A 14,092-nucleotide genomic window follows, 5' to 3' on the forward strand; every position below is an offset into this window, starting at 1 on the left:
CCACAAATTTCAGGTTCTCATATGTATTCCCTGTCTCCTCCTCCTGGTAAATATTGGTCACTTGTCTATGTGTCTTTTTCCTTCTTCATGTCAATGGCTTCTCTACACCCTTTCATCTTCCATTCTTATCCTTCTCGTGTTTTATTCTTCAATCTCTATATTTTCACTCTTCTCCCCTTTTCTCCATTTTGAAATGTTAAAATTGATTTATAATTTACATTATAATTTTTACAAATGTTTTTTGTTACATTGTCCCTACTGTGGCAGTGGGCCCTAGACAAAGGCTTTCCCAGACCATGTGGTCACTAAGGGTTTTGCGCGGGCTTCAGACAAACACATTCCTGGACTGTATAGTCAGCAAGACTTCTGCGTTTAACATTTCCAAATTCCTATCTCACCTGGGAGCCAGTCAGGAACTGGCACAAGGCTGCATGTCCTAATAAAGAACCTTAGCTGCTAACCCGGAAACCTCAGAGTATATAGCCCCGAGTACCGCCCAGATAGGGGCCCAGACTCTGGATGTGAATCCACCGAGCCAGTGCCGGCATTAGTAAAAGTTGCTTCCCACGCCTTGGTGTCCTGTCTCTTTGTCTGGGTTCCCCGCAACACTACTTCATAACTCCTGATGTTCAATCAGTATGTTATCATGTTCTACAAAACAGTACTTTTTTCTCTTTTTTTGAGGTGTCAGTGCAGCATACAACAGAGGGTTGTGCAGACAGGCAAGCATTGCCCATTCGTTCATCAGGTGAATGAGCCTTGTCTACTACAATTTTGTAACTTTATATTCCCTCATCAGAAGAGTAAGTAGGAAGGAGGAAGAGTAAACTTCTCGCTAACACCTTTTCTCTTTCTTTTATTTTGTCTTTTGGCATCAGCCTTTTTTTGCAAGAGCCTTATTATATTGTATTATATTATGCTATATCATATTATATTTCACATCATATTGTATTTTCTTTTAGGAAACATTCAGCTTAACTTGTATAAACTCTTTCTAACTTCAAATCTGTCCCTCTCACTGTCCTCTGGACACATTACAAATGAACATGAACATTTTCTGAACTGTAATCTAGTGCCAAGGTGGCGTGGGTTCTTCTGACCACGACATTGTTATAAACAAAACTCATACCGTAATTTTCCCTGAAATGACATCACAGCATTTTCTGTCCAAAGAAGGAATATCTTTGGATGAGGGAGGCAACCAGAAGTGAAAATAAATTTAGGAAAATTATATATTATACTTCGCAAAGTTTGTATTCAGCACATCTTGAGCCAAAATCTGCCCCTTAGATGTAGTCACACAATCTCTTTGGGTCTTTAATGATTGGGTATCCAAACATAAAATAATTTGAAGCAATTGATTTGTAATTAAAACCCTTTGAAATTCTATGGAAATGAACAATTTTTACTGCAGATGTGATCAGCAAATTATAATTTTACTTTCAAAATTGAATGAAAATATATTCAATGTATCATCTAGGTGATTTACACTAACCTTGAAAATATCTTTTTCCAAAGTCCAACTTGAAAATCTCCTTTATAACAAAGGTCTCACATAAGTTCCAGCTTTGAGCACTAGTTTAGTAGAAAATATATCATTCTATGAGTACTAATCATAATCTCAATACTATCCTAGGAAAAAAGTCAATGGGGAAGTGGGGGGAAAAAAACAGCAGGGCTGCCCTAGGTTGTCTCTTTGCTTGCTGTTTCAAGCATAGTCCTTAAACCAGGCTCATCAACATCTTCTTTTGACCAATGCTTCTCAAATTTGAATGTGTTTATAAACTGGCATTGATTCATGAGGCCTTGGACGAAACTGAGATTTTGCATTTATAATAAGCTTTCAGGTGATAATAAGGCTGCTGGCCCATGGTCCACATGAAGGTGCCAGGCCTCTAGAAAATCAAGAGTAACTACTGTGTATGTTGTATTTTAACAGGATACCTGTGATGATGTTATTTTATGATGTTACAATCTTTGGTATGTATATTTGTGTAATAATTTGTATATGGCAAATATTTATTGAATACACATCTATGAGATACAATTTAGAAATGAAAGCTTATGATAGAAGAGAATTATTGACTTGTTGGAAAAATCATGACATATTTTGTCTGTGCTTTTCAAAGTTCATTTATTTATATGAAGAACAAAGATCAATCAATGATATATTGCCCATTTTGTTTGATAGACTTTTGCCATCTTTCAGTGAGATTCGTAATTCCTTGTTCATAGAAGGACCTGTCTTTATTTGTGAAAAATGGAACAAGGTGCTGATTTACAGACTCATCTGAATTGAATGTTACACCACACAAGGAGTTTTGAAGAGAGCAAAACAAGTAGAAGTCTAATGGCACAAGGTCAGGCGAGTATGGTGGGTGTGGCAACACATCCCATCCAAGCTCCAATCATTTTTGATGGGTGATCAAACTTGTGTGTGGTCTCGCATTATCACGATGAAACACAACTCTTTTAAAATAAAAAATCTCTGGTCGTTTCTGGGTGATGGATTCGTTCAAACTGTCTAATTGCCAACAGTACACACTTGAATTGATGGTTTGGTTCCTTGGTAGGAGCTTGAAAAACATGACATCTTTAAAACATGACACACTGAGAGCATAACCTTCCTCTGATGGATGTCTGCTTTCGATGTCATTTGAGGCGAATCATTATGTCGGGACCAAGACTGTGCACCACATTGTTGTAAACAATCCACTTCTCATCACCAGTTATCAGTTGCTTCAAAAAGCATTGTTTTCCTCACATTTAATGAGCATATTGTAGATGTTTATACATGCCATCAACTGAACTTTGAGTTCATGCAGAATCCAAATATGGAGCTCGCTTGCATTTCCCAGCTTTTTCAGGTGGTCATGAACACTTGAATGATGGATGTTCAATGTTTCTGCAGTCTCTCGTGTTGTGTAACGTGGGTCTGACTCGATCAAATGCCTTTATTTTGTCATCAAGAACCTCGGTGGGCCTTCCTGAGGAGCTCGTTGAGATCAAAATCACCAGCACAGAATTTCGTGAAACATCTTTGGCACTGATGTTCTTGTACAGCATTGTCACTGTAAACTTTATGCAACTTTTCACAAGCTTGACGCGCATTCTTTCCTTAACGGAAGTAAAACAGTAAAATATGGCAAAAATGCGCAGTTTGGTCTACCCTCTTCAACTCGTAAAATCTCCAAAACTCAACCAAATCGCTCATTTTTCTTTTTAGAATGAAACTAGAACCGTCAGCTGTCAAATGACATAGCAATAACATAGATGCAAATGACTCTGTACTTCCAAAAATGAACTAGTTCCATCTGTTGCAAACATGCATCACGACTTTTCTGACAACCCAATAAATAACTGATAAAGTTTTCTGAAGCATGAAAATCACCATGGGAAAAGTCAGAAGAATTTTGACTACTGAAAAGGGAAATGTACGTATTCATTGAAAAATGGCACATATTTTGTTGAGGCCATGATTTACTTCAACTTTTCACTTGATAATTATATCTTGCTGATGATTAAAAAAAATTACCATTTCTTGGAGAGCTTAAAAAAGACGCACTCATTTTAAATTGTGCCTATTCTTTTTCATAAGGGAAAAAATTGTAAAATCAGGAAGTTTTACAGTTATTAAGTTGTCAAAAATGTTGAAATCTCTATCTTAATACATTAAGATTGTGCAATTGTTTTTGACAATTCCCCATTCTGAATGTAATAGCTACTTTTACTACCTGATTGATTTAATGCCTGGTGGATGTGGCATATTCTGCTTGGGCAGCATTTTGTAAAATAGGATATTGCTATGTAAATAAAATATTTGTAACAGATGCATATGCAAGAAATTTTAGAGCTTTTAGAGCTGCAAGGATCCTTGGAAATCACCTGGTACAACTCCTTTATTTTAAAAAAGAAAAATCAAAAGTCCAATGAAGCTAGGTGATTTATCCAAGGTCCCACCCAGCTAATTAATGGCAGAGGTAGGGCTAGAGCCCAAAGCTCTTGAAGTCTAAGAATTTTTTTTTTAATAGTAGTTTGAATTTTCAGCTCACTTATCTGAGTTTGGCTTTTCAAAAGTCCAGAGAACAATGTTGATGTTGATAAATGTGTGTAGCATAAAATGGGTCCATCTGGAATTATTTATTTCCTTAATTTGTTGTCTTCTCTTTTCTCTTTAAACAAGATTAAAACATTTACTGAAATATACATTGACTGTGACAAGAAACAATTTTGATGGCAAGTTATCAAATAAGGACTGAAGTATTCATTGAAAGAAACTTATTTTCAAAATTAGAGTGTATGGAGTTTTAAAAACAAAATCAGAAATTCAATGCACATATTTGAAATATACTTATTACTTTTCTTGTTTTGAGTGGAAACTAATGTAATAATTAAGGTGATTTTTATATATGACAAGCCTGATCCTCATCTGCCCCTCATAGCAGGAAATCCAGCCTTTCCCCAATATTCCAAACTATTCCTAAGGACCCCAAGACTTGTTGCCCTGGCTTGTTGAATTTTTCCCTCTTCCTGCTGGCCTGGCTAACACAGTCAGAGACCAAGAACTCAGGTGTATCTCATTAAGCCAAATTTATGCAAGAGTTGGCCTTCTCACAGCCTCTCTTTGTGGTTAAAAGTTTTCCAGTACCAAATTGCTCTTCTGGCTCAAGTTCAGAGCACTTCAGCTATCTGGTGCAAGTCCATAAGCAGGAGACGTTGCCACAGAGATGAAGCTCTGTGTTAGGCAGAAATGAAAGAGCCCAGAAATCAATTTGGCTCAGAGGTAAGGCCTTTTGCAATGCAGCTGTTTATTCTTTGGGTAAGGATTCCTCCCAATGTCGGGTTCATTAAGGAGGTCCCACAACAATTATCATGAGCTTTTACTATGACAGCTTTTAAATTTATTTTTATTTTTATTTTTTTAGGATTTTATTTTTTAAAGCAGTTTAAGGTTTGCCCCAAATTAAGGGAAAAGTCCAGAGATTTACTGTATACCCAACACCCCAACATAGCCCCTCTTATTATCATTATCACTCTTCAAAATGGGACATTCATTATAACTGATCTATCCAACTTGACACATCATCATCACCCCAAGCCCATAGTTTGCTTTAGAGTCCATTCTTAGTGTTGCACATTCAGTGGGTTTTGATAAATGTATAATGTATAAATGTATAATTATAAATGTATAATCATTATGATATTATACACTGCCCTAAAAATCCCCTGTGCTCTACCCATTCATCTCCCTCACCACAAACCCTGGCAACCAGTGATCTTTTTATTGTCTCCATGTTTTGCCTTTTTCAGAATGTCATATAGTTGAAATGATACAAAATATGGCTTTTTCAGATTGGCTTCTTTGTCTTTTCATGATTTGATAGCTCATTTGTTTTTAGTGCTGAATAATATTCCATTGTCTGGATGTGCCAGTTTATTTATCCATTCACTTACTGAAGGGTGTCTTGCTTGCTTCCAAGTTTTGGTAACTGTGAATAAAGCTGCTATAAATATCCATGTGCAGGTTTTTGTGTGAATATAAAACTTGAGCTCCTTTGGGTAAATAACAGGGAGCGTGATTGCTGGGTCACATAGGAAGAGTATGTTTAGTTTTGTAAGAAACTGCCAAACTCTCTTCCAAAGGGGCTGTGCTATGTGCAGTTTCACCAGCAACTATTGAGGGTTCTAGTTGCTCCACATCTTCACCAGCACTTGGTTCTGTCAATGGAATTTAGCCATTCCAATAGGTGCCTAGTGGTATCTTGTTTTCTAATTTGCATTTCCCTGATGGCATATTATCTGGAATATATTTTCATATGCTTATTTGCCATCTGTATAACTTTTTTGGCAAGGAGTATGTAAAGGTTTTGACCCACTTTTTAATGGAGTTGTTTATTTACTTAATGTTGACTTTTAAGAATTTCCATATATTTGGGATAACAGTCCTTTACCAGATGTGTCTTTTGCAAACATTTTCTCCCAACACGTGATTTATAGTCTCATAGTCTGGACATTGTCTTTTTTAGAGCAGAAGTTTTGATTTTTGTTTTGTTTTGGTTTTTGATGGAATACAGCAAACTATATTTTAATTCATTGTGTGAATGATAGTTGCTGAGCAATTCAGAGTTTTTAATTTTAATGAAGTCCAGCTTATTAATTATTTCTTTCATGGATCATGCCTTTGAGGTTTTATCTAAAAAGCATTGCCATACCCAAGGTCTTCTAGGTTTTCCCTTCAGTTATATTCTAGAAGTGTTATAGTTTCGCATTTTACATTTAGTTCTATAACCTATTTTGAGTTAATTTTTGTGAAGTGTGTAAAGTCTGTGACTAGATTCATTTTTTTACATGTGGATGTCCACTTGTTCTAGCACCATTAATGGAAGAGACTGTCTTTGCTCCATTGCATTGCCTTTTTCCTGTGTCAGAAACCAGCTCACTGACTATCACATCGTTCAAAGAACAGATTTTTCAGTTTGCTTGTCTTTCATTTGTTTAAGCATGTCTGCAGTTGTAGGTCTGAGTAGATTTCAGCATAATCTATTTACTGTTCTCAAATCCAACCCTTCCTAAGACAATGTTAAGGGAAAGTCACCAGTCCAGAATCTCTCTTCTGTATTGAAGATTGTCTTTTGCACATGGGATGTGCCTACTGACTTTCCATTATAGCAAACCTCAGTGGGCACCATCGTGGAATTTAAGATATTTTAATAATTCTGAGTCTCATGAAGAAAGGGTATAGTTCCACTTCTCTTATAATTGGAAGCCTAATTGGCTCTTGAGTGAAATTTTGGCTGCAGTACTCTTGACAAAAGGGTATGTCCTAAATTCACACAGTATAAGCATGTAAGCTCCAGGCTCTTGACATTACCCATGTATCCCGATGTACTCCTTTCAGAAAATTATAGATTTATATTTTTCCCACATATTTTTACATAACTAAAGGGAAAGGAAAAATCAGTTTCAAAGTTGATAATACATACATTTGAACAAAGCACACTATTACTAGCTTTTAAATATCCACTCCAATCTGGAAAAACTAATACCCCATACCCACTTGCGATAGATACAGATAAGGGTATAGCTACAAAGTGTCCTTTAGAACACTAAAACATAATTAATTTGAACAAATGATACCAAAATAAACCCAATACAGAAGACAGATGAATATATGAATACTAGAAAATAGATAACTTTTTGGTTCCCCTGTTGATGATTGACTTCATATATTCATAAAAGGTTTATTGAGTATGTGCTCTATTATTAAAAAGACATTATCCTTTGTTTCAAGTTCTCTATGTGTATACATTTAACTATTTACAACTATTTTTTAAGTTGTTCTATATATTTTAAATTCTCATTATTACCTTTATGCAGTTTAGAAAAGGAATGTTTATTGATTCTGTGTAATAAACTACAGAATGCAATATTGTACCCCTGAATGAAAAATCTCAAAATATATTTATATTTTTGATAGTTTTTTTATATGGAAACAATAAATTTGGCATCTGACTAATAATATCTTTCACCAAAGACTTTAGGCCTTAGAGAACTGGTCTGTTATTCATAATCTCATTCATTCAGTAAGTATTTATCGGGTATCAACTATTGCCATGCCCTGATCTATGGTGCTAGGATACAACATTGAATAAACACATGCAGATATTAAAACTGAGATTCAGATACTCAGAGACTGATTCAGTCCTCATTGAACTCGGTGCCCTAAGGAACTTATAGTCCATTATCCAATTTTAGAACTAATCTTAATTATTCAGCAATTTTACATAGGTTTTTTTATTTGTTTGTTTTTCTCTCTAATACTGACATTCTAGTAACATATGACAGAACAACAATTAAATAGGCAAATAGTAAGAAATAATTTAAAAGATATTTTGAACCTGACTTGGGGACTTAAAACATCAGCTTAATAAGTTTAGCCTTTATTCTCTATGAAATGAGAAAACTTACTCATTTAGTTGGATTAAGCAAATGGCCTTACTATATGGCTAAGAAGATAACTAGTTTGAATAATGCTTATTACATTGAAATAAATTAACACACACACACATACACACACATACACACACACACACACACACACACACATGAGATCTGACAATTAAGTTTGAGAACTTGTTGCAACAATTTTGCTACCTTTTTGATATCAGACAGGTTATTCATTATGGATTTGTACCAACTGGACAACTAGTTCACCAAGTTTACTATTTGGAAGTGATGAAAGGCTGCATGAAAAAGTTAGAAGACTTGAACTTTTCGGCAACAATTCATGACTCTTGCATCATGACAATGCACCAGCTCACATGATACTGTCTGTGAGGGAGTTTTTAGGCAGTACACAAATAACTGCATTGGAACACCCTCCCTACTCACCTGATCTGGTCCCCAATGATGAGTTTCTTTACCTGAAACAAAGATAATTTGATGAAATTCAGGACACCAAGGGTAATACGACAACAGCTCTCATGGCCATTCCAGAAAAAGAGTTCCAGGATTGCTTCGAATGGTGAGTTGAGTGCTGGAGTTGGTGCATAACTTCCCAAGGGGAGTACTTCAAAGGTGACCATAGTATTATTCAGCAATGAGTACTTTTTCTAGGATGTAGCACTTTTTCTAGGATGAGTTCACCAACTTCATTGTCCGACCTCGTGTGTGTATGTGTGTGTGTGTGTGTGTGTGTATCTCCAGAGAAAACACTAGTTTTTCCTGAGCACTAGTGTTTTAGGACAACTAAAAACTACTATTAAATCACATGGGTTTCTTGTAATCCCTTTTTAAGAATGTTGTATTGGTAAATATATCTTCTGATTGGCTTTTTTTTTTAAATGTTGGGATTGGGGAAGGGGAACAGAAAAGTTGCTGTCCTTTTGTTCTTCAGTCTAGTTGTGGAGGACATCGCTTCACTGGCCCATGTTGATATTATCATTGCGCTCTTCCCAGGTAAGGCAGTCTCTTGCCGGCCATTGGATGGCTACTCACGGCAGCTCACAAAAGCGCAAGCCAGCTGCCAGCCAACCCCACTGAAGACTAAGCTGTTGCCGGCTACTAACGGCAGCCCAGCTCCAGGTCGAGGTGTTGTTCACCATCTTAGCTGTAGAGGGCGCAGCATCACTGGCCCTAATGTGGGATCTAAACTGGGGCCCTGCTGCTCAGAGCTGGCATCCCAAGCAACTCTTAACCAACGTGCCACTCAGCTGGCCCCTTCTGATTGGCTTTTGATACTTCCTGTGAAAGTCTCCACGAATATAAAAGTTGCTAGCATGATAAAAATTCCTCAGTTCTGACCGTTATATGCCTTGGTTGACATTACTCCACATTATTAGTCCACATTATTGAGGTGGATACACTAATACAGAAATGACTAAAAATCCTGAAATACCTGTGCTGGCTAGACTTGACATAACTTTAGTAGTGGTTGGGATTAACAACCATAATTTTTTAAAAACATTAGAATACTTAGGGACTGACTACCTAGCCACAGATACATTCTCAGCATTGTTGCTGTATTAACATAGATAGACCAATATAATTTGTTCAATTTGTTTAATTATCATGTATTCATTCATTTAGTAAACATGAAGTGATACTTATTGTATGCAGTGAATTGTGCAGATAATGACATAAAAGTCATGGTACCTGCCCTTAGTGAGCATACAATTTAATAAAATAGACTCATAATTGGGACGGTATTAGAACTTAGGTCAAGATTAAGCCAGAAGCACAAAATTTGCCCTTCTGCTTAAAATAATTAAAACACCAGACAAAATAAATGAAATAATAGATTTCATATACTGGATATCAGACAGCACAAGAGAATAATCCCTGAGATAAATGAAACCAAGGGGGTGACCTTAGAGAGTCTAGAGAGTTTCCAGGTTGGAGCACAAGAAGGAACATAGGTAAAGAATGGTAATCTGGGGCAGGCAATGCAGCTAGATGTCAAGGGATATAGTACCAAAGAGGAGAGATGCACAGAGAAATAGAGCCCCATAAATCTGTGGAAGGGCCTCATTAAGGGCATCTATGAGAAACCTACAGCTGACATCCTTTGTTAATGGTAAAAAGACTATTTTTTCCCGAAGATCAGGAACAAAGCAAGAATGTCTTCTCTCATACTCCTATTGACCTAACATTAGAGGTTCTAGCAGTGCAATAAGGCAGAAAAAAGGGTTTGTGTGGGGGGGGGAGAGGGGGAGGAGAAGCCACTGGAATTGTAAAAGGAAGTAAAATTGTCAGTATTTGCAGACAGCATTATCATGTATGTAGAAAATCCGGTGGGAGCTACAAAAAGATCTACTAAACCTAATAAATGAGTTTAGCTATGTTGAATGATACCAGATCAATATACAATAAATAGTCAATTGCTTTTTTACTTACTAGCAAACAACCTTTCAAAATAGAAATTTAAAATAGTACCATATAAAATAGCATCAAAAACATAAAATGGGGGCCGGCCGAGTGGTGCTTTGGTCAAGAGTTGGTTTGGGACGCCAGCTCTGAGCAGCAGGGCCCCAGTTCAGATATCACATGAGGGCCAGTGACGCTGCACCCTCTAAGCTAAGATGGTAAACAACAGCTTGACCTGGAGTTGGGCTGTCATGAGTTGCCAGCAATGGCGTAGGCTGCAGTGGAGCTGCAGTGGGTTTCCATAAGCTACCGTGAGTGGCCGGCAGCCGGTATGAGTTGCCAAGAGCCAGCATGAGCAACTGTCCAGTGACTGGCAAGCAACTGCCTCAGCCGGGAAGAGAGCGATGATAATACCAACATGGGCCAGTGAAGCGATGTCCTCCACAACTAGACTGAAGAACAAAAGGACAGCAACTTGTCTGTTCCCCTTCCCCGATTCCCCAATAAAATCTTTAAAACAAACAAACAAACAAACAAAAACATGAAATGGGGATAACTCACAAAATATATTCAATATCTATATACTAAACTAAATAACATTGCTGAAAAATTAAACACCAATAAATGAAGTTATATACTATACTTATAGTTTAGAAAACTCAATATTGTTAATATACCAATTGTTCCCTAATTGTTTTGTAGATTGAATGCAATCTCAAAATTCCAGCAAGCATTTTTGTGCATATTGACATACAAATTCTAAAATTTATACAGAACTGCAAGGAGCCTAGAATTAACAAAACAATTTTTATGAAGAACAAAGTTAGATTTATTATCTAATTTTAAGACTTATTATAAAGTATCAATAATCAAGATATAAAGTATCAAAAACCACAGTAAACAGTGTGGTTTTTGCATATAGATAAAATAGATGAATGGGGAATAGAATGGAGAATCTGGAATTAGGCCTATATGTATATTCAATTTATTTTTAACAGTTATCAAGACAATTCAATGGAAAAAAAGATATTTTCAACAAATGGTGCTAGAAAAATTGGATAACTATATACAAAATAAACAAAAAGCGTCTGTTCTTACCTCATACTATATATAAAAATTAATTTAAAATGATTCATAGACTTAACCCTAGAAAACTTTTAGAAGGAATCACAAGAGAAAACTCTCAGTGACCTTGGATTTTGTTTGTATTTCTTAAGCACAACACAAAAGGGACAAACTATAAAAGAAATAAATCACTTAGTTGGATATTATCAAAACTGAAAATTATTGTTCTTTAAAACACACCAGTATAACAATGAAAAGGCAAACCTGTGATAGGAGGAAATACTTGCAAAACATATATGTATATTAAATAATAACCTTGTTCAAATAAATGTTAGCTCTGTCCTGGTTGAGTAGTGTCCCTGCAAAATTCAGAACTGATAAATGTTGCCTTATTTTGAAAGAGTTATTTGAAGATTTAATACAATTAAGATGAGATCACATTGGATTAAAATGAACCCCAAATCTATATGACTGGTTTTCTTAGAAGAGGGAAGTTTGGACACAGGAACACAAACATATAGGAAAGAAGGCCAATGAAGACAGAGGAAGAGTATGAAGTGATCCATCTACAATCAAAGGAATGCCAAGAAATGCCAGAATCCAGAAGAGCTTGAGCAGCAATCTTCTCCACAGCCTTTGGAAGAAGCATGGCTCTGCCACCATCTTGATTTTGACTTCTAGAACCCCAAACTGTGGGAGACCAATATCTGTGGTTTTAAGCTACCCAACTTATGCTACTTTGTTACAGCAGCCCTACAAACTAATACACATTTCTAGAAATAAACAGAGGAGAAATAAAAGCTTATTCTTTCACACAAATAAGGGAGACTTTTACACAAATGTATATAGCAGCTTTATTAATATTTGTAATAGCCCCAAACTGGAAACAACACAAATGTCTACCAGCAGGCAAATGGGTAAACAAATCTTGGTATAACGATATGATGGAATGCTACTCAGAAATTAAAGTGAACGAATTATTGATATATGCAATGACACTGATTAGTCAAAATAATTTACTGAGTGCAAAATGTAAGAAATAAAAGAATATATACAGTATGATTCCATTTATATAAAATTCTAGACAATCCAAGCCAATCTATCATGATAGAAAGCAGATCATTGGTACCATGGGGAGGCACAATGATGGAAGAGAGGGATAGGAGGAAATACAAAGGGACATTTTTGTGGGTGATGTAAAAGTTCAATATCTTGATGGTTTCATGGCTGTCTACATATGTCAAAACTCATTAAATTATACACTATACAATATACAGTTTATAGTATATCAATTAAATTTCAGCGAAGCTAGAAAACTGAATTCGCTAAGAAGAATGCCATGAGAAAAAAACCCTGAGATATTGTGGGGAAACGCTGGGATAGCACCTCATCCAGGCTATTGCTTGGAGGCACAAAAATACTGCTTAGAGAAGAAGACGTCCTGATTTAACATCAAACGAGGAATACAACTTACCTGGTTAAGTGGAACTTGGTGGGGAGAACTTCCTAACATGAAGAAGCAAAATGTACAAAGACACAGATGCAGATTATGCTGGAGGACTTCCATAATCTGAAGGCTGAAGTAAAGCATGTAAGACGAGAGATGGGGAAGCTGAAGTTAAAAGGGGAAGCAAGAAGAATATATGAGACCTACATTTCATTTTAGCAGGGTTGGACTCTCTTGAAAATTAGGGGGAGCTTTTGAGGGCTTCTAAACATAGTATGATCCATTTATGCTATTTATTTAAAACAGTTTTGAGTAGAGAAATAAGAAAAATAGCTTATTAGCCATCAGTAATGTAGGCATTTCCAAGAAAAGAAAACTAAACAACTCTATCATCAATTGTAATTCAATTTAGTTTATTTTTACCACAGTTCTTTGAAACCATTGCATTTGTTTACAATAGATTTCACTGCAATCTTGGAGTCATCCTTTAAGTAATATAAACATTAGCTGTTATCATATTACAGTGAACAAAAATTTATTTAGAATAGTTTTCCAATGTTTAGTTTTAGACTAAAGCCATTGTTCTGTTTTGTTTTAAATTTTGAATGCTTTTTCCAAAATTACAACCTTCATATCTCTTAACCTTGATCACACACACACAAAAAACAATGACAAGAACAAAAACACTAGAATAATATATGAATACCTTTTATTTCTTTTCCATGCATGATTGCTGTAGCTTGTAATGAATCTTAAACCCAAACCATTCCCCCCCTTTTTTTTTTCGTGAGCCTATTGTCATATAACTATATATAATTATGACTGTTATTTGAGCTGCCAGAAGTGCTTCAATGTTCTTTGGAACCATAACCTTACTAACATGGGTTCCTTGCTCTAGTGTAGAAAGAAGTGTGGTCAAATCTTTTCTCAGTTAGAAACTGTTTCTCTTGTTTTTCAGTTCCATGAAGAAAATAATCTCAAAGAAAAAACAGTGAAGGAAACCATCAACAAAATAAAAAGAAAACCTACTGAATGGGAGAAGGTATTCACCAATGATACATCTGAAAAAGGGTTTCAATCCAAAATATATAAGGACTCAAACAGATTAACACAAAAACAAAACAAAACAAAAAAAACAACAACAAAAACCAATCTGATTAAGAAATGAGCAGAGGAATGGAATAGACATTTTTCCAAAGAGGGCATACAGATGCC

Source organism: Hipposideros armiger, unplaced genomic scaffold (genome assembly GCF_001890085.2).
Source record: "Hipposideros armiger isolate ML-2016 unplaced genomic scaffold, ASM189008v1 scaffold_1123, whole genome shotgun sequence".
NCBI lineage: Eukaryota > Metazoa > Chordata > Mammalia > Chiroptera > Hipposideridae > Hipposideros > Hipposideros armiger.